The following is a 20,435-nucleotide window of genomic DNA, read 5'->3' as shown; positions in this document are numbered from 1 at the left end:
GGCTCTACCAGCCTGTTAACTATGTAAGGACAGTGTTAGTTACACAAGCAAGCCTTATACCAGGAAAACGCCTACAGAATTTAACCTCTGCTACTTCGTGCTGATTGCACTTCCTGCTTGGAAGTGCAACACATAGGTTGTACCCTGCTGATCTGGGGTGTCAGCTGATTAATGGGTCAGCTCCGTGGACAGTGACATCATCCATTCAACCACGGTTGTCCATTCCTGCAGTGGGGTCTGATACACTGACCCCCCTCCTCTGTGAAGTCATCATAATGCCAGTGTTGTAAAGTACTTAAGTAAAAACACTTTGAAGTACTACTTATTAAGTCGTTTTTTGTGGTATCTGTACTTTACTATATATATTTTGGACAACTTTTACTTTTACACCAATACATTTCTAAAGAAAACAATGTACTTTTACCTCCATACATTATCCCTGACACCCAAAAGTACTCGTTACATTTTGAATGCTTAGCAGGACAGGAAAATTACACTTATCAAGAGAACATCCTTGGTCATTGTAACGGCTGTCTAATTCCTCCTCCTTGGATGAGGAGAAGGAGTAGGGATCGGACCAAAACGCAGCGTTGTATGAAGACATAAATGGATTTATTAAACAAGACGAACACTGACACGAAATACACTTGAATAACTACAAAACAACAAAACGACGTAGACAGACCTGAACATGTGAACTTACAATAAAACACGAAGAACGCACGAACAGGAACAGACTAACCAAACGAACGAAAACGAAACAGTCCCGTGTGGTGCGACAGACACAGACACAGGAACAATCACCCACCAACAAACAGTGAGAACAGCCTACCTTAATATGGTTCTCAATCAGAGGAAACGTCAAACACCTGCCTCTGATTGAGAACCATATCAGGCAACACATTTAACCCAACATAGAAACACATAACATAGAATGCCCACCCCAACTCACGCCCTGACCAACTAAACACATACAAAAACAAGGAAAACAGGTCAGGAACGTGACAGTCATCCCTACTGCCACTAATCTGGCGGATTTACCAAACACAAATGCTGAGTTTGTAAATGATGCTGAGTTTGTAAAGTGTGCCCCTGGCTACCCGTAAATTTTAAAAACTATAATATCGTGCCATTTGGTTTGCTTAATTTAAGGAATTTGAAATGATACATAGTTTTACTTTTTAAATAAGTATATTTTAGTATATTATATTTTTGATACTTAAGTATATTTACAACCAAATACTTTTAGACTTTTACTCAAGTAGTATTTTACTGGGTGACTTTCACTTTTACTTAAGTCATTTTCTATTAAGGTATCTTTACTTTAACTTAAGTATGACAATTGGGTACTTTTTCCACCACTGCATAATGCAACAATGCTGGGACGGTTGTTTTCAGCAGGTGAGCTGCCAACGAACTGAGAATAGTCAAAGTCTCTGGAGGATTGGAGAAGAGGAACACAGTAAAGAGGACTTTTAAACACAGCGTAGAGGAGAGAGGAGAAGATTAAAAACATAACCAGGGTTTGTTGTCGCACAGCAACATGTCATTATCTAATACTTTGATCTCCTGAAAGCAAATCTAAGAACTGTTTTGACAAGAATCCCGGTTGCCAATGACAGTTGCTGTGACAGTTTGAGTTCTTTATGATTGAACGTTGTCCTAGTTTCAGGGGAGCCTGATTCTTGGATGACTCGCTCTCCATCCCTGGATGGAAAAGTGTGGTGAAAATGCTTGGTTAATCCCAGAAAAGGAAAACACCCAGGTATGGGTAATGTCCGCTCTCTTGGGCCAAACTCAACAGACAGGTTCCATGGAAGACATTTCCCATTTCCTCCATTACTGTCAACACCTTGGATTCATCTATGGCTACTTGCTGTTGTAAGCAAGCAAGCAGGCAAGTAATTAAGTAATTAGGTAAGTAAGTAATTATGAAGAAATGAAAGTTGACCTGACAGCGTTTTAACTACTGAAACAAACAGACAATCATTATATCAGTCCAAAATATCAAATTCCCAGTTGATGCTACAAAACCAACTTGATAAGAGGTTTTAAAAGTAGGTTCTATTTGACTCAACATTCCATGATGTACACTAAGACATTGTTGGCAGAATACATTGATGCAGTTCAATGCATGATTAATATAATTCACCAATACATTTCTTGGTAGTCTAAAAAATATTGCTATCAGGTTGTAAATCACAGCTGGCCTGGTACATTGTTTGCTGAGGCTGGGAATGTCAATACAATCAAACTAGGAAGGGCAATGATCACAAGTCAGTCATAACGTGGCTAATATGCTAGTGTATCTATTTATATAGCAAGCTAAAAACACAGACCCTGACTTTAGCTAGCTTCTAGGAGGACCTCAATGGAGAAGTTGGTGAGTGACTGACTTTTTCCCCCTCATATTGTTTTTCGGTGGCTACACAGCTAGAGAGCCAGGTGTCAATTGGTTAGCTAGCAAGAAATGTGAATCGCCTTGTTAGCTAGCTAGCTATGCTGCATGACTGTTATCCAGTTAACATATCTCTTGCGTTCGCAAATTAACTCTGGCTAGCTATCTACTCCAATGTCAGAGCACTCTTGTCTGAGTGTGTACATTTACGAATGTGCAAAACCCGTTAAATATGTCAGTAAATGCAAGCCAAAAAAGTTAGAGTTTGTCTCGAATGCTCTAGATAACATGTAAACAGCCTAACCAGCTCTGCTAGGGCGAGTAAAATGGTTAGTGAGGTGTTCTCTCATTTGTGGCTGGAAGTAGCTAGCTAGCAAGCTAGCCAACTTTAGCCAGTTAGCTTGGGTGCTTGTTTGGGACAAGCATACATTGGCAGGCAAGCTGCAAAAGGACGAGCAGGCTATTCCCCATTGTTTATCAGTGCAATTTTGAAGGTCAACTAGCTGAAAAAGAGAGGGCTTAGCTTAAAAAGAGAGGGCTTATTTGAGAGGGCTTATCTAATGTTCCTTCGTTAGATTTGACCTCATTTACTCTAATGTTCTTTGGTAGATTTTACCTCATCTTGCTCTTGCTAGCATTAGTTGTTGATCTTGTTGTTGTTGATGTGCATATAGAGAACGACAGACTATCTTTTCATGGTTGTTTGATCAATAGGACTGTAAAGTTCCCAAATATAAGAGGACTCTCGTGGTATTTAGCTACATACTTGCAGAAATGCATTCAAGTGTATTTTGTGGCTTTTGGTGAATGCGTTCAAATGATCTAACGTCACGCTGTTGCAACTGCCTGTAAACACACAGTCCAGTTCAAAGTGAATGATGGCAGGCCCTACTGCCTGTAAACACACAGTCCAGTTCAAAGTGAATGATGGCAGGCCCTACTGCCTGTAAACACACAGTCCAGTTCAAAGTGAATGATGGCAGGCCCTACTGCCTGTAAACACACAGTCCAGTTCAAAGTGAATGATGGCAGGCCCTACTGCCTGTAAACACACAATCCAGTTCAAAGTGAATGATGGCAGGCCCTACTCCCTGTAAACACACAGTCCAGTTCAAAGTGAATGATGGCAGGCCCTACTGCCTGTAAACACACAGTCCAGTTCAAAGTGAAAGATGGCAGGCCCTTGTGGCAAATGGCTTGTTTGCATAACGACCTACTGTAGCTCTGATTGGCTATGGCGCACCGGTGTGCATCGACTCAGCGTCTGGACAAGACAGTTGTTTTTATTCGGTTTTATTTACTGCAGTGTCTATTATTTGTCTAAACTTCACGGCCGCTTTCCCACTCTATATAGCTATAGAATTTTCACAAATGCCTTAGTATATGTAATTCCCAAACATTCTAAGAATTTATGAAAATGGGAAAATTACCATAATCTAAATGCTCGCTTGTCAGAAAACCCCTCAAAAAGTGTCATATTCTTCCTGGGCGTGTATATGAACATATTTTAATAAGATTTAATCTTGCTAAAATGCTGTCAGTTCCACTTTGAGTAAGTAAGTAAGTAGGTAAGTACAAACTCCATCCATGAACAAAGAACTGTCCTTTTGTCAGAAAGAAGCCTACAGTTCTACCCACCCGCCAAAGGTCCCGTGACAATGTGTGGGAACTTTCTGAATGGCTTAATGACGTTTGTCCTAACAGTTGTGTCTTTCCCGAGGTTGGACCCAGAGAACAGGGGAGCACAGTGGGACAGAACTCACAGCAGGCCCTCCTGGCCAAACAATAGAATTCACTGGGTTTATCAGGTCCACTGGCCCGGCCAAACAATAGACAACACAGAGTTTCTAAGCTCCTGTGGTTACTTGTTGACCATGTGATGTTGTTGCAGTCTGGATATATTCTGTCCCTTGTCACTTATTGTCTTTTCCAAGCAGACCATAACTGGGGAAAAACTCACGCTTTGTCCCGACATCACCTAGTTAGAGATCTGGAAGGTTTTGCGTGGTGTATTCATCAGATTCCTTCAGTTCAGTGTTCCTCGGTGACAAAGCTCTTATGACAGCTCCCATCATAGAATCACAACAGTGCTCGGCTTTGATGGCCAAAAACACAGCGCTGCTGCTGAGAAGTAACACAAGTAGCTCTCCCATTGTCTACAAATATCTGGGAGTTCGTTGCTAGAGTTTATTTTGTGATTGCTTGTTTTTAAACGCTTATGGGGGGAGGGGGGTAAGAGGACAAGAGGAGAGGAGGAGAGGAGAAGAGAAGAGAGAAGTTGGGGAGAGGTTTCCTCTGTGCCACCAGAGAGCCAGACTCATCCACAGATCAGGAGTACAGTGCTTCAGCAGAGTGACAGTTTGATAGCCCTGGCTGAGGACTGTGGTGGATGGACTAACTAGATACGGAAAAAACAATAGAACGGTTCAAAGCACAATAAATAAATATGTGTTATATGAGTCATATGAGGGTGGAAAAAAGTGAATGTGTGTGTGTGTGTGTGTGTGTGTGTGTGTGTGTGTGTGTGTGTGTGTGTGTGTGTGTGTGTGTGTGTGTGTGTGTGTGTGTGTGTGTGTGTGTGTGTGTGTGTGTGTGTGTGTGTGTGTGTGTGTGTGAGAGAGAGAGCATGCGTGTGCATGTGTGTGTGTACTTGGTCGTTCATGCATGTGTGTCAATAGAAGTGCTAGGTTATGGCCTCTCTTCTCAGCATTACTGTAATGTTGCCTAATATTGGCATTGTAGTGATGTGCCTGTGGGTTGAGTAGAGGGTGGAGTGAATTAGCTTGATGTTGTGTTTGGCCCAAAACAGACACTCAACTACAGTTGTTTCATGGAGACATGGTACAGTATTAAATGATGTCTGTAAAACAAAGGGAAACGGTCTGAGGTGAACATTCATACCACTGGTATACAAATTCAAATTCATATTAGCTTTGTAGAAACACGAACCGTGTTCAAATGATTCCGCTGAATCACAACTGGTTTTCAGCTACATTCATGGGCTTGACATTACTGTGTATGGCCAAACACTGAGAAGGGATCAATGACATTCGAATTGTGTCTGGGGTAAGATGAGAATGAAAATCCTAATCGTTAGCAGCGTTTTCCATTGGGTTGTCAAAATAATCCCTTCTCAGAGCTTGTTGTGTGTCTTATGAGCAGTGCAGAACCCTCCAGACTTCTTTTCATCTGTTGATTGGTTGGAATAAACAAAGAGTACAGCCTCTCCTAAAGATGTCAGGTTACACAAGAGGAAGAGGATGGAAGGTGGAAGGACATTGAATGTATAGGCTAAAGTCAAGATGTACACTGAATGTACAAAGCATTATGAACACCCGCTCTTTCCATGACAGGTGACCAGGGGAATCCAGGTGAAAACTATGAGGTCAGTGTAGATGAAGGGGAGGACAAATGTCAAGGAAGGATTTCTAAGCCTTGAGACAATTGAGGCATGGATTGTGTATGTGTGCCATACTTAATATTCTGTATACTCAGTGTATACTTTCTTTTATAATGGTGTAGAACCCAGTGTGTGCCTGGTGAGAGGCCCCTGTAGCAGTAGTTCCATACATTGGAAAGAGAAGGAAATGACTGCCCCTCTAAACTATGGTCTTGGGGTCAGAGGGGCCCTTTGAAATGACGCCCAGGGAGAACCGGGCCCAAAGCCAAAGGCTCCGAAGGCTCTGAAGGGACTAGGTAGTAAATAAAACACTAACGCCCAACATGAGTCAGTCAGAGAATATTTGTTTTTAGGAAAAGTGCACTTTTTCTATTTATCTCCCGCTATGCACGGAAATCCTGCGAGGCATTTGGATTTGAAAACCCCCACCCACCACTTCTTCTCCCACTGTAGCTAAGTTGCTTGACTGTCAAGTGCCATTCCTCCAATTATTTAAATTCTTCCAAGTCTAGCTATGTGCTGTTTGGTTTCCCATGAATACACTGTTTAGTTTTGAAATATCGCTGCGGGGCCCATAATACGGCTCATCCCTCATTGCGTCGTCTGCTTTTGAAGTGTAATCTTGAACTTCTTGAAGTTTCTCTTCTTGAAATTTCAGTTTCAACTTTCCACAACAATTCCATCTGTCTTGTAGGCATGATACCAAAGGACGCGTCCCTACAACACGATTGAAAGGCTGAATTGAGATGAGAATAGATTAAATGGAAAATAAACCATTATCCATCCATCATTTGTCCTATATCTGTATGCTGTAAGTGTAAGAACAAACAGGACCTAGCTAGCACATTTGATTCCTTGGAAGTTGTGGGAACGTACATTTTTGGTTTCCATTGGTTCTGGGAACAAAGTCAAAAGTTTCCTGAACGGCAAAACTGAACGTTTTTTAAACATTCTGTGAACGGAAGTGAACATTTTGCCTGTTCTGGGAACATATATTTTTAGGTTGCAGGGAGGTTCTGAGAACGTTTTACTATTTGTTCCCTTAAAGTTTTCTTGGGAGGTTTTATTAACGTTCTGAGACTGGAAATTATAGGTTATTTGAAAGCAACGAAGGGCTCTATTCAATCCACATTGTGGAAGTTCAGCTTTACAGTGTGATTGCAATTTAAAAGCAATGTTCTACTTTAGCGGAGACTGCATTCACGGTAAACGCTGCATATGTCGTCTCAATGGGAAATGACCTTCACATTTCTATTGTGGAATCTGTAACGCTTCAGCTTTACAGATTGAATGGCTCTACGTTTTGAATGGCTCTATTCAATCTGTAAAGCTGAAGCGTTGCAGATTCCGCAATAGAAATGTAAATAATGTTTTGAGAACATGTTTACAGACAGATTATTTCACTTATAATTCACTGTATCACAATTCCAGTGGGTCAGAGGTTTACATACATCAAGTTGACAGTGTCTTTAAACAGCTTGGAAAATTCCAGAAAATGATGGCTTTAGAAGCTTCTGATAGGCTAATTGACATCATTGGAGTCAATTGGAGGTGTACCTGTGGATGTATTTCAAGGCCTACATTCAAACTCAATGCCTCTTTGCTTGACATCATGGGAAAATCAAAAGAAATCAAAAAAGACCTCAGAATAAAATTGTAGACCTCCACAAATCTGGTTCATCCTTGGGAGCAATTTCCAAACGCCTGAAGGTACCACGTTCATCTGTACAAACAATAGTTCTCTTGGCCCAGTAGTTGTTGTATTACCTTTTCCAGTAAATTCCTCCGTTCCGGTTGTTTCACAGCTTTTGAGGAAATTTACGAAACAAATATTTGAACGGTGACTGAAGTCCTCCATCCCATTTAATAAGTCCATAATGATGTTTTTGTTCATCCACGGTTTTCTGTAGCTTTCCTCGTGCGATGTTCTCCAGGGTTAAGCTGCTTTTGGCCTCCTTCACGCGTTTTCCCAGTTCAGTCATATCAGTTTAGTTTTTTTTAACATCATCAGATATTTTCTTCCTCTGATTGGCCAATTTCTCATTGCTAGTGCAAATTTCTGTTCGTAGTGTCTCTAAACTCACTTTAGTCGAGTCGTCAGCTGCTTGGTCCATGGTGCATTGTTTTGCTGTTTGTTTGACAAATAGAGACAATCTAGTATTTGCCAAATACGTTATTTTGCAAACTGCATGTTTCAGTTATTTCTTGACTTCAGAGTCGAGTTCTTTCCTATTTAAGAGGCATATTTTTAGTAAAGAAAGGAAATGCCAAACAGATCACCTTCACCTGACTACCTCACGGACACCATACCGGAAATCTCAGAGTTTTCTTGATCTAGACAGTCGTTATTTCTTAACATTCTGAGAACATGACTTTAAAGAAAACCATGAGGAAACGTAATGTTGAAGTACTGAAATTCCTAAGAAACAAATGGTTCTCAGAACGTTATGCACTAGCTGGGGAGTTCCCACACAACTCCTTCTGAGGTTGCACTTCAAACCAGGGAGCTGGAAGTAAGTAGACCTACAGCTCAGTCAATGTTCCGGAAAACCCTTCCAGCAGCAGATCAGTGTGCAGTGGGTCAGCAGGGAGTGGACAAGGTGTTAGGAGGGCTGGGGCCAGGGGCTGAGGGCCGGTCTGAGAAAGGATGTGAGGGGCCAGTGGATCAACTCAATGGAGAGACAGAAAGACATAGCACCATGCAGAGAAACATCTGGCCTAACTCTGAGTTGAACAAGACTCAATCAGCATGTGGTTGTAGAGACTGGACAGAGGCCCAGCACACTGTATAGAGAGACTGTTTCCATGTCTAATTGGGCTGAACTAATGGTTGTTATCTTAACCAAGCCCCCAGGAACTGTGAACTGGTGAAATAGAGGATTGGCTTATGACCAGGGATTGGGGAGTGAGAGTGGTCTGTCTGTCTCTAGTGGTCTCAATCAGGCACTAGGCCTTAGGCTATTCCTGAAGGAGGGGGTTGGACAGATGTCAATGTCACTTCAACTGGGTAACGATGTGAAGTCCCAAAGGGCAAGCCCACATCATCGATCGTCCATTAACTCGGACAAAGCAATGATTTGTGTGCAGTTTTCCCTGTGGATTGATATAGCTGGAAATCACAAAGTGCTCAAAAAATCATTTGATTTATTTTCACCCACTAGTTGTTCAAGCACGCATGCAGAATTCCATTTGATCAACCTTTCAGCCTTCAGCCTGTATCTGATATAGTGGGACTGTGTGAAAGATGCACACGTCAACAGTCCAATCTGGATGACTCTACTGTACTTAGCACCTGTTTGTACGCCCTAATAAATCAAGATAAAGTCTATCACCCTAAATCTCTGCAAACGCTTTGCCTTATTCAGAGAGAGAGAGAGAGAGAGAGAGAGAGAGAGAGAGAGAGAGAGAGAGAGAGAGAGAGAGAGAGAGAGAGAGAGAGAGAGAGAGAGAGGCCTTAAATAGAGAGTACACAGTGGCAGAATACCTGACCACTGTGACTGACCCAAAATTAAGGAAAGCTTTGACTATTAAGGAAAGCTTTGACTAGCCTTGCTATTGAGAAAGGATGCCAAAGGCAGACCTGGCTCTCGAGAAGACAGGCTATGTGCACACTGCCCACAAAATGATCCACAAATAATTTGAAAACAAACCCAATTTTGATAAACTCCTATTTTCATTGGGTGAAATACCACAGCAGCAAGTGTGCCATCACAGCAGCAAGATGTGTGATCTGTTGCCACAAGAAAAGGGAAACCAGTGAATAACAAACACCATTGTAAATAAAACCCATATTTATTTATTTATTTTCCCTTTTGTACTTTAACTATTTGCACATAATATGACATTTGAAATGTCTTCATTCTTTTGGAACTTTTGTGAGTAATGTTTACTGTTAATTTTTGTTTATTTCACTTTTGTTTATTATCTACTTCACTTGCTTTGGCAAAGTTAACATATGTTTCCCATGCCAATAAAGCCCATAAATTGAATTGAAATTGAACTGAGGGAGATGGGGAGGGAGGGAGAGGAAACCTGAGGAATGGGTACAGGACAAGCAGAACCAAAACAAACAGGCTGATGTTTCCATTTGATAAGTGTGTGTCTTTCGCTTGTTAAGGTATTTACACTCCAATAGCATCCATGCACCCAGGGTCACATCTTTCCAAAACCTGACTATGTGACTGAGAAGGTCACTCTTGGGTCAGATCCCTCACAGAATACAGACATTGTTTCTGCGGAACTTGGGAATTTGTGTGTTTCCCACTTGTAAATGTCTATCACCCTTGCTGGTTTAAGGAGTTTAAAGGAGAGACATTGGTATTGTATGACTTGAATAACATACCAGTCGATAGGCTCAGATTGACTAGTGCATTAGTGTTTCTATTCTTTTTGTAGAAATGAAATGCATAGTGCATTATGTGTGTTGAATGTTGTAACAACACAGAATAAAACAATTATCAAAAGTCCAATGATGGTAGGGACTGGACTGCCCATTACTGCTCATCACTTAACCATTTATTCACATTACTTGACTTTTTATTAAATATTTCAGTTGTTGTGTATTACATTTGTTTTATTTGATGACTTTATTATTTCATTCCAAGTCATCTCATGTCTGTAGAGCTGCTGCCTGTGCTGTCTGACCAAATCACTATTTTAGTAGTTCTTCAAAGTAAATAAGGCATACTTTTATGACTGCTGAATACCAATCAACTAGATCATGTATTTTCAAGTAATAATACTTTCTATCCCTCTTGATCGCCTGTTCTCTCTTCTCTCCTTCTCCATGTCTGCTCCACACAGACTGGACAAGTAGAATTCAAGGCTGTACAGTGTACAATTGTCCGGTTAAGGGGAGGGTTTGGCCAGCTGGGATGTCCTTGTCCCATCGAGCTCTAGGGACTCCTTGTGGCGGGCCGGGCGCCTGCACGCTGACTATGGTCGCCAGTGGTAAGGTGTTTCCTCCAACGCATTGTTGCCGCCGGCATCCGGGTTAAGCGAGCGGTGTGTCAAGAAGCAGTGCGGCTTGGCAGGGTTGTTTCGGAGGACGCATTGCTCTTGATCTTCTTCTCTCCCGAGTCCGTACGGGAGTTGCAGCGATGGGACAGGACTGTAACTACCATTTGGGGAGAAATGGGGTAAAAGTACAAAACAAATTTTAAAATACCCCAAAATAACCTACATTTCTGTTAATCACTGAGCACTAAGATTGAATTTATTGTTGAGTGGGGAGAGTTAAAAATGTTACATATTCTTAGTGGTTGAAATGGGACTATGAAACTCACATTATTGTTGTAAGAGAGGGAATCGTCTGTGGTGAATTATAACTGAACTTAGAGTGATTTATAAGCGAGAGAGAGAGCGAGAGAGAGAGAGAGACTTACAGGTATACAGTAGCCGACACACCGTGTGTTTATTTGGACATGAGGCACCTGGAACCAGGGTTGAGGACCAACCCTTCAACATGTGCTAAACATCAGGCTTCTTCAGCTGACGCAGGTCAAAGGTTGTCATCTCCTCCATGGCCCAGATCCATAAACCACGTCCAGCAGACAGAGAGATCCTCAGGGTGTGTGAAGGTATGGAGATAACATTGGGTTAAAGTTCAGGAGGTGTGTTAGCGTCACACCTTTGTATGCTGTGTGGAATCCTAGAACCCCACGCCAAAACAGTTGAAGAAAAATGGCGTCTTGACACTCCAGCATTGTATGGGTGGCTGAGCGTTTAATCAAATCCTTAATCATCATTACCTGGACCTGTCCTGAAGAGAAGGTATAAAACCTGCAATTGGGGAACCATATGTCACTCCTGTGACGTTTTAATAGGGACGTGTTTCACCGTAACAGCCTTTGAAAACATGTTGATGTGACAGGTGTCTCTCCACTCACCTACAGAGTATGGCTGGTTGTACTCTCTCAAGCACTGACACACATACTGGGAGTGCTAGCCTCTTTAAACCTGTCCCCATGGACGTCCATCACATTCTTCAGTTTACCACCCTCAGGATTATTCTGTCAAACTTAGTTTCAGGCACATGGAGCTGACTGTGTTTAGATTCACCATGACTGTCCACAGCTGCTAGGTCATACATATAAAACTGATGCACTTCAATGGAATGCATGCACACACGCACGCACGCACGCATGCACACACACACACGCGATACTCATATAAAATATATCTGTTTGACAACTTAAGCCACATGGAATGTCGAAGGCATCCCTCAATTATTTTCTTAAGTAAAGGTCTAAGCTAATGGTAACTGCAGCTTCGCCCTCAGCGGGGGTTAGGCAGCAGTCTACTTTGCTTTACTCTACTCTACTCTACTCTACTCTACTCTACTCTACTCTACTCTACTCTACTCTACTCTACTCTACTCTACTCTACTCTACTCTGCTCTGCTCTGCTCTGCTCTGCTCTACTCTACTCTACTCTACTCTACTCTACTCTACTCTACTCTGGCAGGAGATGCATGTCTGTGGCACACGTTTTCTACTGGGAGAGGGGAGCTCAGCTGAGCTGCTTGTCAGTGGGAGAGAGTCCTGTCTGTCCATCCGTCCATGTCATGGTACCACGTCCCACACAGCCAGACTCTAGAGGTGTTTGTTTTTTACCACTAACTGGTATTTATACTGAACAAAATATAAACGTAACATGCAACAATTTCAACAAGTCTACCGAGTTACAGTTCATATAAAAAATCACTCAATTGAAATAAATTGATTAGGCCCTAATCTATGGATTTCACATGACTGGGCAGGGGCGCAGCCAATCAGAATGAGTTTTTCCCCACAAAAGGGCTTTATTACAGACAGAAATACTCCTCAGTTTCATCAGCTGTCCGGGTGGCTGGTCTCAGACGATCCCCAGGTGAAGAAGCCAGATGTGGAGGTCCTGGGCTAGCATGGTTACACGTGGTCTGCAGTTGTGAGGCCAGTTGGACATACTGCCAAATTCTCTAAAACGACATTGGAGGCGGCTTATTGTAGAGAAATTAACATTCAATTCTCTGGCAAAAGCTCTGGTGGACATTCCGGCAGTCAGCATGCCAATTGCCCGCTCCCTCAAAACTTGATACATCTATGGCATTGTGTTGTGTGCTAATTTTTAAGTGGCCTTTTATTATCCCCAGCACAAGGTGCACCTGTGTAATGATCATGCTGCTTAATCAGCTTCTCAATATGCCACACCTTTCAGGTGGATGGATTATCTTGGCAAAGAAGAAATGCTCACTAACAGGGATGTAACATTTGTGCAGAACATTTGAAAGAAATAAGCTTTTTGTGCATATGGAAAACTTTACATTTTCATACATACATACATACACTTTACATGTTGCGTTTATATTTTTGTTTAGTACATAATACACACTTGTATGCACACCAGTGGCGATCTGTGCCGTTTAAGATGAGGGAAGACGCACATATTTTTAATGAGCGTTGCCTTATTTCTATTACAGCGTATTGGATGACTGTCATTTATATTCCATTCACCCAGTTCAATGTAACAGTGATAGGTTTTGGCTACTACATGATACTCACATTTTCCCTGTACCCATCATGAGGTTGCTACAACCTAGCCTATGAATGAAAGTTTACAACGTAGGTGCACACAGGTCGAGAGAAGAATTTGAGGTGCTTTGCACACTCTTATCTGCATCTAGCTGACAGTTGCAAACAAGAGTTTCTATTGAACAAATTCTGGTATGTTTATCCCCATTTTGTTCCATTTGCTTCTGTTTAAGAAATGTTTTTCAACAGAATTGGTGGAATGAATACACCCCTGATCCAGGTGCACAACTTTGGTTTTAGAAGTGGGGGGGACATAACCTGACGCGGGGTCTGGAGGGTTCTCCCCATGATTTTTTGGGGGCATCTAAAGCTAATTTCCTGCATTTCTACACAATCCAATATGACTCATGGCCGTTCTAATCGTCTCTATTTAGAACAACAAAAAGTAAGCAAAAATGCCCCCAGTGTCACGATTGTCATCGGGAGAAGGAGAGGAGGACCAAGGTGCAGCGTGGTAAGTGTTCATATTTTTAATAAAACAACTGAACACTGAACAAAACAACAAAAACGACAAATGAACAGTCCTGTAAGGTGACGAAAAACACCCACCACTCAAAATGGAAAAACAGGCTACCTAAGTATAGCTCCCAATCAGAGACAACGATAGACAGCTGCCTCTGATTGGGAACCACACCAGGCCAAACACATATAAACACAACAACATAGAAAAAAGAACATAGACTGCCCACCCTAGTCACACCCTGGCCTAACCAAAATAGAGAATAAAAAGCCTCTCTATAGCCAGGGCGTGATACCCAGTCATCAAGCTAAGTAAGGGATCATTGTTAAATATTTTTTAGTGATTGATAAGACTGAACTAGATCAGTCAATATTGTGTTGCACCTTTAACCAATAGCCTAACAAATCTAACAACTTTTTTTTTTAAACTAGTTTTGATTGTCTTTTAACGGTACATCAACTGGTGAAAGCTAGCTAAGTTAATTTACAGTACATTGCATCTTTCCCTTGATCCTGACTAGTCTCCCAGTCCCTGCCTCTGTAAAACATCCCCACAGCATAATGCTGCCACCACCACGCTTCACCGTAGGGCATTCAGGCCAAAGAGTTCAATTCTGGTTTCATCAGACCAGATAATCTTGTTTCTAATGGCCTGAGAGTCCTTGGCAAACTCCAAGCGGGCTGTCATGTGCCTTTTACTGAGGAGTGGCTTCCGTCTGGCCACTCTACCATAAAGGCCTTCTGGAAGTTTCTCCCATCTCCACAGAAGAACTAAGGATCTCTATCAGAGTAACTACCGGATTCTTGGTCACCTCCCTGACCAAACTTCTTCAATTTAAGAATGATGGAAGCCACTGTTTTCTTGGGGACCTTCAATGCTGCAGAAGTATTTTGGTACCCTTCCCCAGATCTGTGCCCCAACACAATCTTGTCTCGGACATCATGGCTTGGTTTTTACTCTGACATACACTGTCAACTGTGGGACCTTATATAGACAGGTGTGTGCCTTTCCAAATCATGTCCAATCAATTGAATTTACCATAGGTGGACTCCAACCAAGTTGTAGAAACATCTCAAGGATGATCAATGGAAACAGGATGCACCTGAGCTCAATTTCGAGTCTCATAGCAAAGGGTCTGAATAGTTATGTAAATACGGTATTTCTGTTTTTTTATTTTGAATGCATTTGCAAAAATGTCTAAAAACCTTTTTTCGCATCGTCATTATGGGGTATTGTGTGTAGATTGATGAGGAACATGTTTTCTTTAATAATTTTCAGAATAAGGCTGCAATTTAACTTCTCTAGCATAGGGGGCAGCATTTTCACGTTAGGATGAAAAGCATACCCAAATTCAACTGCCAGCTACTCATTCCAGAAGATAAAATATGCATATTATTAGTGGATTTGGATAGAAAACAAGCTGAAGTTTCTAAAACTGTTTGAATCATGTCTGTGAGTCTAACAGAACTTATTTAGCAGGCGAAACCCCGAGGACAAACCATTCAGATTTTAATTTTGAGGTCACTCTCTTTTCAATGTGTTTTCATTGGGAATACAGATTTCTAATTGACCTTCTTGCAGTTCTTACCGCTTCCACTGGATGTCAACAGTCTTTAGAAATTGGTTGAGGTTTTGTCCTTTGTGTGATGAAGAAGTACGGCCATCTTGAACGAGGTTCACTGGAAGTGTCCTGTTAGTTAGAGGCGCGTGACCAGAGAGCTAGCTACAGTTTGTTTTAATCCTGTATTGAACACAGATCATCCCGTCTTCGATCTTATCGATTATTTACGTAAAAAAATACCTAAAGTTGTATTACAAAAGTAGTTTGAAATGTTTTGGCAAAGTTTACAGGTAACTTTTGAGATATTTTTTCACGTTTCACAAGTTAGAACCGGTGTTTTTCTGGATCAAACGCGCCAAATAAATGGACATTTTGGATATATATTGACGGAATTAATCAAACAAAAGGACCATTTGTGATGTTTATGGGACATATTGGAGTGCCAACAACAGAAGCTCGTCAAAGGTAAGGCATGAATTATATTTTTATTTCTGCGTTTCGTGTCGCGCCTGCAGGGTTGAAATATGCTTCTCTCTCTTGTTTACTATGGTGCTAACTCAGATAATAGCATCGTTTGCTTTCGCCGAAAAGCCTATTTGAATTCTGACATGTTGGCTGGATTCACAACCAGTGTAGCTTTAATTTGGTATCTTTCATGTGTGATTTAATGAAAGTTAGATTTTTATAGTAATTTATTTGAATTTGGCGCTCGCTTTTGACGCTCGCTTTTGACCAAGTGAGACAGTAGCGTCCCGCCTAAACTCAGATTTTTGGATATAAATATGAACTTTACCGAACAAAACATACACGTATTGTGTAACATGAAGTCCTATGAGTGTCATCTGATGAAGATCATCAAAGGTTAGTGATTAATTTTATCTCTATTTCGGCTTTTTGTTACTCCTCTATTTGGCTGGAAAAATGGCTGTGTTTTTCTGTGGCTATGTACTGACCTAACATAATCGCAAGGTGTGCTTTCGCCGTAAATCCTTTTTGAAATCAGACATGCTGGCTGGATTCACAACAAGTGTAGCTTTAATTTGGTGTCTTTCATGTGTGATTTCATGAAAGTTAGATTTTTATAGTAATTTGTTTGAATTTGGCGCTCTGCATTTTTACTGGCTTTTGGCCAAGTGGGATGTTAGCGTCCCACATATCCCAGAGAAGTTAATAAAATGTGGAAAAGTCAAGGGATCTGAATATTTTCTGAATGCACTGTACTTCTGTTTAAATGGGACAAAAAGGCTAGAAAACATTTACATACTGTCACTTATGCAGGATCGACAGGTTCCCGCGCCTTAGCAGAGGTGACCGGTCCGCTCCTGATCCCTGGGAGTCCTGCGGTCGGAGTCCTGCGGCCAGAGCCGCGTGTCGGGGAGGGGGTACTGTCACATGTGCTCCCTCTCCGGCCTCTAGGTCACCAGGCTGCTCGTTAGGGCACACACCTGTCACCAGCGTTATGCACATAATGACACTCACCTGGACTTTATCACCTCCTTGATTACCTGCCCTTTATATGTCACTCCCTTTGGTTTCTTCCCCAGTCGTCATTGTTTATGTTTATGTTTTTTGTCTGTCCGTTGTTCGTGTTTCTTGTTTTGTATTATGTTGCGTTTATTTATTAAAACACTCACTCCCTGAACTTGCTTCCTGACTCTCAGCGCACATCATTACACATACAACCAACAGCTGTTAGATAGTTATATGAGGTGGTGTCACGTTCCTGACCTGTTTTCTGTTGTTTGGTATGTGTTTATTGGTCAGGGCGTGAGTTTTGGGTGGGCAGTCTATGTTTTCTGTTTCTATGTTGGTTTTGGGTTGCCTGGTATGGCTCTCAATTAGAGGCAGGTGTTTGACGTTTCCTCTGATTGAGAGTCATATTAAGGTAGGTTGTTCTCACTGTTTGTTTGTGGGTGATTGTCTCCTGTGTCAGTGTCGTTATGTTACGCTACACGGGACTGTTTTCGGTTTTGTTTGTTCCTGTTCGTGTGTTCTTCGTTTCATGTAAGTTCGTAAGTTTAGGTCTGTTTAGTTCATTTTGTATTTCTAAAGTGTATTTCGTTTCGTCTTTGTCTTGTTAATTAAATCATTATGAATTCACACCCCGCTGCACTTTGGTCAAATCACTACTCCTCCTCTTCGTATGAAGAGGAGGAGGAATGCCGTTACAGGTGGCTATTATTAATATCAAACAGATAGCTACAGGCTTGAGCTGAACTGGCTGTGGTAGCTACAAGCTGGGTAATTCATTCACCTTAGTCAAGAGGGGATGAATCGTTAGCTAATGTATCATGTCAGTTACATTACTAGCTCAGCATTGGGAATAAACAGTAGTTTAGTTTATTTGAAGTTAAACAGCAGTTACCTTGCCAGCTACATCAGTCAACTAAAGAGTAGCCAGTTTCTGCTCTGCTTGCTTTTACAACTCGGAGAAAGAGGGAAACACGTACAGACTGACAGCAGCTGCCTCTGTTCAACTCTCCCGTGCTAGTCCAGCCAGCCTTTCAGAAGCTCCACAAAAACCTGTCGGTCCAAATGGAGCATCAGCAATATTGCTTTGCACCTATCCAGTCCCGGTCAGATCAGTAAACCCCAAAGTGGCCCGAAATGGAGCCAGGTCGTACTCTCCTTGTGCAACTCCTCTAGATGGAATGCATCAGCCTGCATGGTATGAATCTCAGTCAGTGCATATTTACCACATGAGGACAAGCTCTCGCCGCTGTAGCCAGTGGATTCATGACGCACGCGGTCCAATGTATTGGCGTACGCAGCCCAGTCTCTCCCCAACAACCAATAAATGCATCAGTCTGAGGCCCTGAGCAATGCTAAATACACAGCTAGTTAAAGGGGATAGGGCCCTACGTCATCCATGGCGTTAGTGTACATATTTCTGTATTGAGCACTGTCTGCTATGGTGTAAAAGTGATGGCCCAGTCGATGATATCGCTTTTATTGGTTGTTAGGATGTCTACTGTGATACACACTTATGTAAAGGCCAAGGGCAGGGAAAGAGTTGTGGTCCATGTGTTAAAGTCTATGGACCGTTTTACTGTATCAAATGTCAGCTGTAAAATTGAGTGACATCAAATTGAATTTCCTTTGTACAATTGTGTGCACAGACACACATGGCCAAACACATTTCCAATGAGATTAAACTTTTTTTCATGATTTTAGACATTCGCACAACATAAAATAGATGTTTTCACTCATTGTCATCTGCTACCAAAGAGTAGCAGCCATTTGGAGAAACACGGTGGCCATTTTGTGCCAGAGGAATTCTCACCACACATCAGGGTGCAATATAACCAAACGTTTAGATAGAAATGTATTGGGTAGAACAGCTATGATTGTCAGTCAGGTAGATTAGGGTATTGTGTTAGCTCCATTCGCTACATTTCTATCTGTTTGACCTTACAGAATACATGGGTGAGGGGTAGGCCAGTACACTTGTGCCAGTTTCCAGCTGGGGATGCTTAAAGTTCCATAGCAGTGTTTTCATGTGCAGTACTCTCCACTCCATCCCATCATGTAAATACTAAAGCCCCTCATGGTGCCACTGGTGTGTGGACGTTGACGTGGGTAGAAGGCTATTTACGCACTCACTGTAGGAAAAAGGCCAATGATGCTAGATGGGCTTAGTGCTCTTCATGCACAGTTTAATCTAACCTGGATACAGCTGGCCTGGCCTGAGAAAATACATGCACACACGTACACACACACAGAAGCACGCACGCATGCACACACAAGCTTGCATGTGTGAGAGAGATAAACAGCGAACCGAGAAAGAGAGAGTGGGTCTGTGAGAAAGGAAAAGAGGGAGTTTAAAGCCAAATTCAGATCGGCACATGACGTGTCTGTCAAAATCTCTCTTGTGCCATGTTGACGTTTGGAAACATTGCCTGCAGCTCCTAGCTGATGCTCTCTGACTGCTGTAACATGTTAGTTCAGAGCCAGGCAGCACAATGTTTTCATTAAACCCACAACTGACGTTCGTGATGTCACCTCAGCTTTTACAGCGTCAGATTAACAAAGGGGATTTTAATGAACACAGAATGAGGGCTGTCGCCAGCAGAGGGTTGCTATAGGGATGACAATAGAGTAGACAAACATGGTTTGTGAGGAAGATGAACCCAAAGTTTTGGAATTGGTAGGCCTATAACGCTATGTGGTGGGTAAAGCAATGCCCATATTTGGAGCACCATTTTGGAAAATGAGTTCTCCACTCCTAAGGTCAACAGCTACAGAAATGCCTTTTTGTGTCTAAATATTTGCCCCAACAACCATATAGCAACCATTGCATCACCTTTTGGAGATTACACATGACCCAAGATTGTGAAATGTTTACTATCGCCATGGTCACCACCTGGCCCAGAACCCCCTGTAAGATCCCATGACCCTCAGTGTGTGTGCATACCGGGTATACTCAGAAGAACATTCTGCCCACAACTTCCTATTCCCACTACCAAACATCCATTTCCTGTTTTAAAGGTCATGCCAGATTCCCAAACGTTGACCTCCCAAGTCCCTACATTCCGCTGTAAAGGCTTGGTTTGACCCCCACGTTGAATAATGGGATGGCTTCAAGGGCTGAATTCAATCTGCTCTAAATCAGTGGTCCCTGAGGATTGTTGTGCTGTGGTCCATCTAAAGCGATCCTTTGACCTCCCAAATAATCCAAGCCAGAGTTAGTCATCAGTAGCACAGTCCCTAGTGAAGACCCCAGTGTGTTCTCCTGACCACTATGAGGGAAACGTGGGGATTCCTGGGGAAACGCTGCTTTAACGTGTCTCATACACACCCATAATCTCCCTAACACCTAATGAGCAGCCACAACATGTTCTGATGGTGTTTGAGTTTGTCAACATAGCATGTAGTGAAGAACATGCTTAAAGCTGGCAAAAGTGTTGATGATTGACAGCGAGGAAAAATATATTTTCTAGGGAAAAAGACTCAGTGGTTTGCCATCGCAATGATCTTCATTTATAACAGAAATTGTTAGATTACAGAGCTCACATTTCAAAACACTAAATCAATACAGGCCAAAA

The sequence above is a fragment of the Salvelinus namaycush genome, unplaced genomic scaffold, assembly GCF_016432855.1.
Source record: "Salvelinus namaycush isolate Seneca unplaced genomic scaffold, SaNama_1.0 Scaffold146, whole genome shotgun sequence".
Lineage (NCBI taxonomy): Eukaryota > Metazoa > Chordata > Actinopteri > Salmoniformes > Salmonidae > Salvelinus > Salvelinus namaycush.
The sequence above is the reverse complement of the archived record's forward strand: the minus strand, read 5'-3'. Positions refer to the sequence as shown.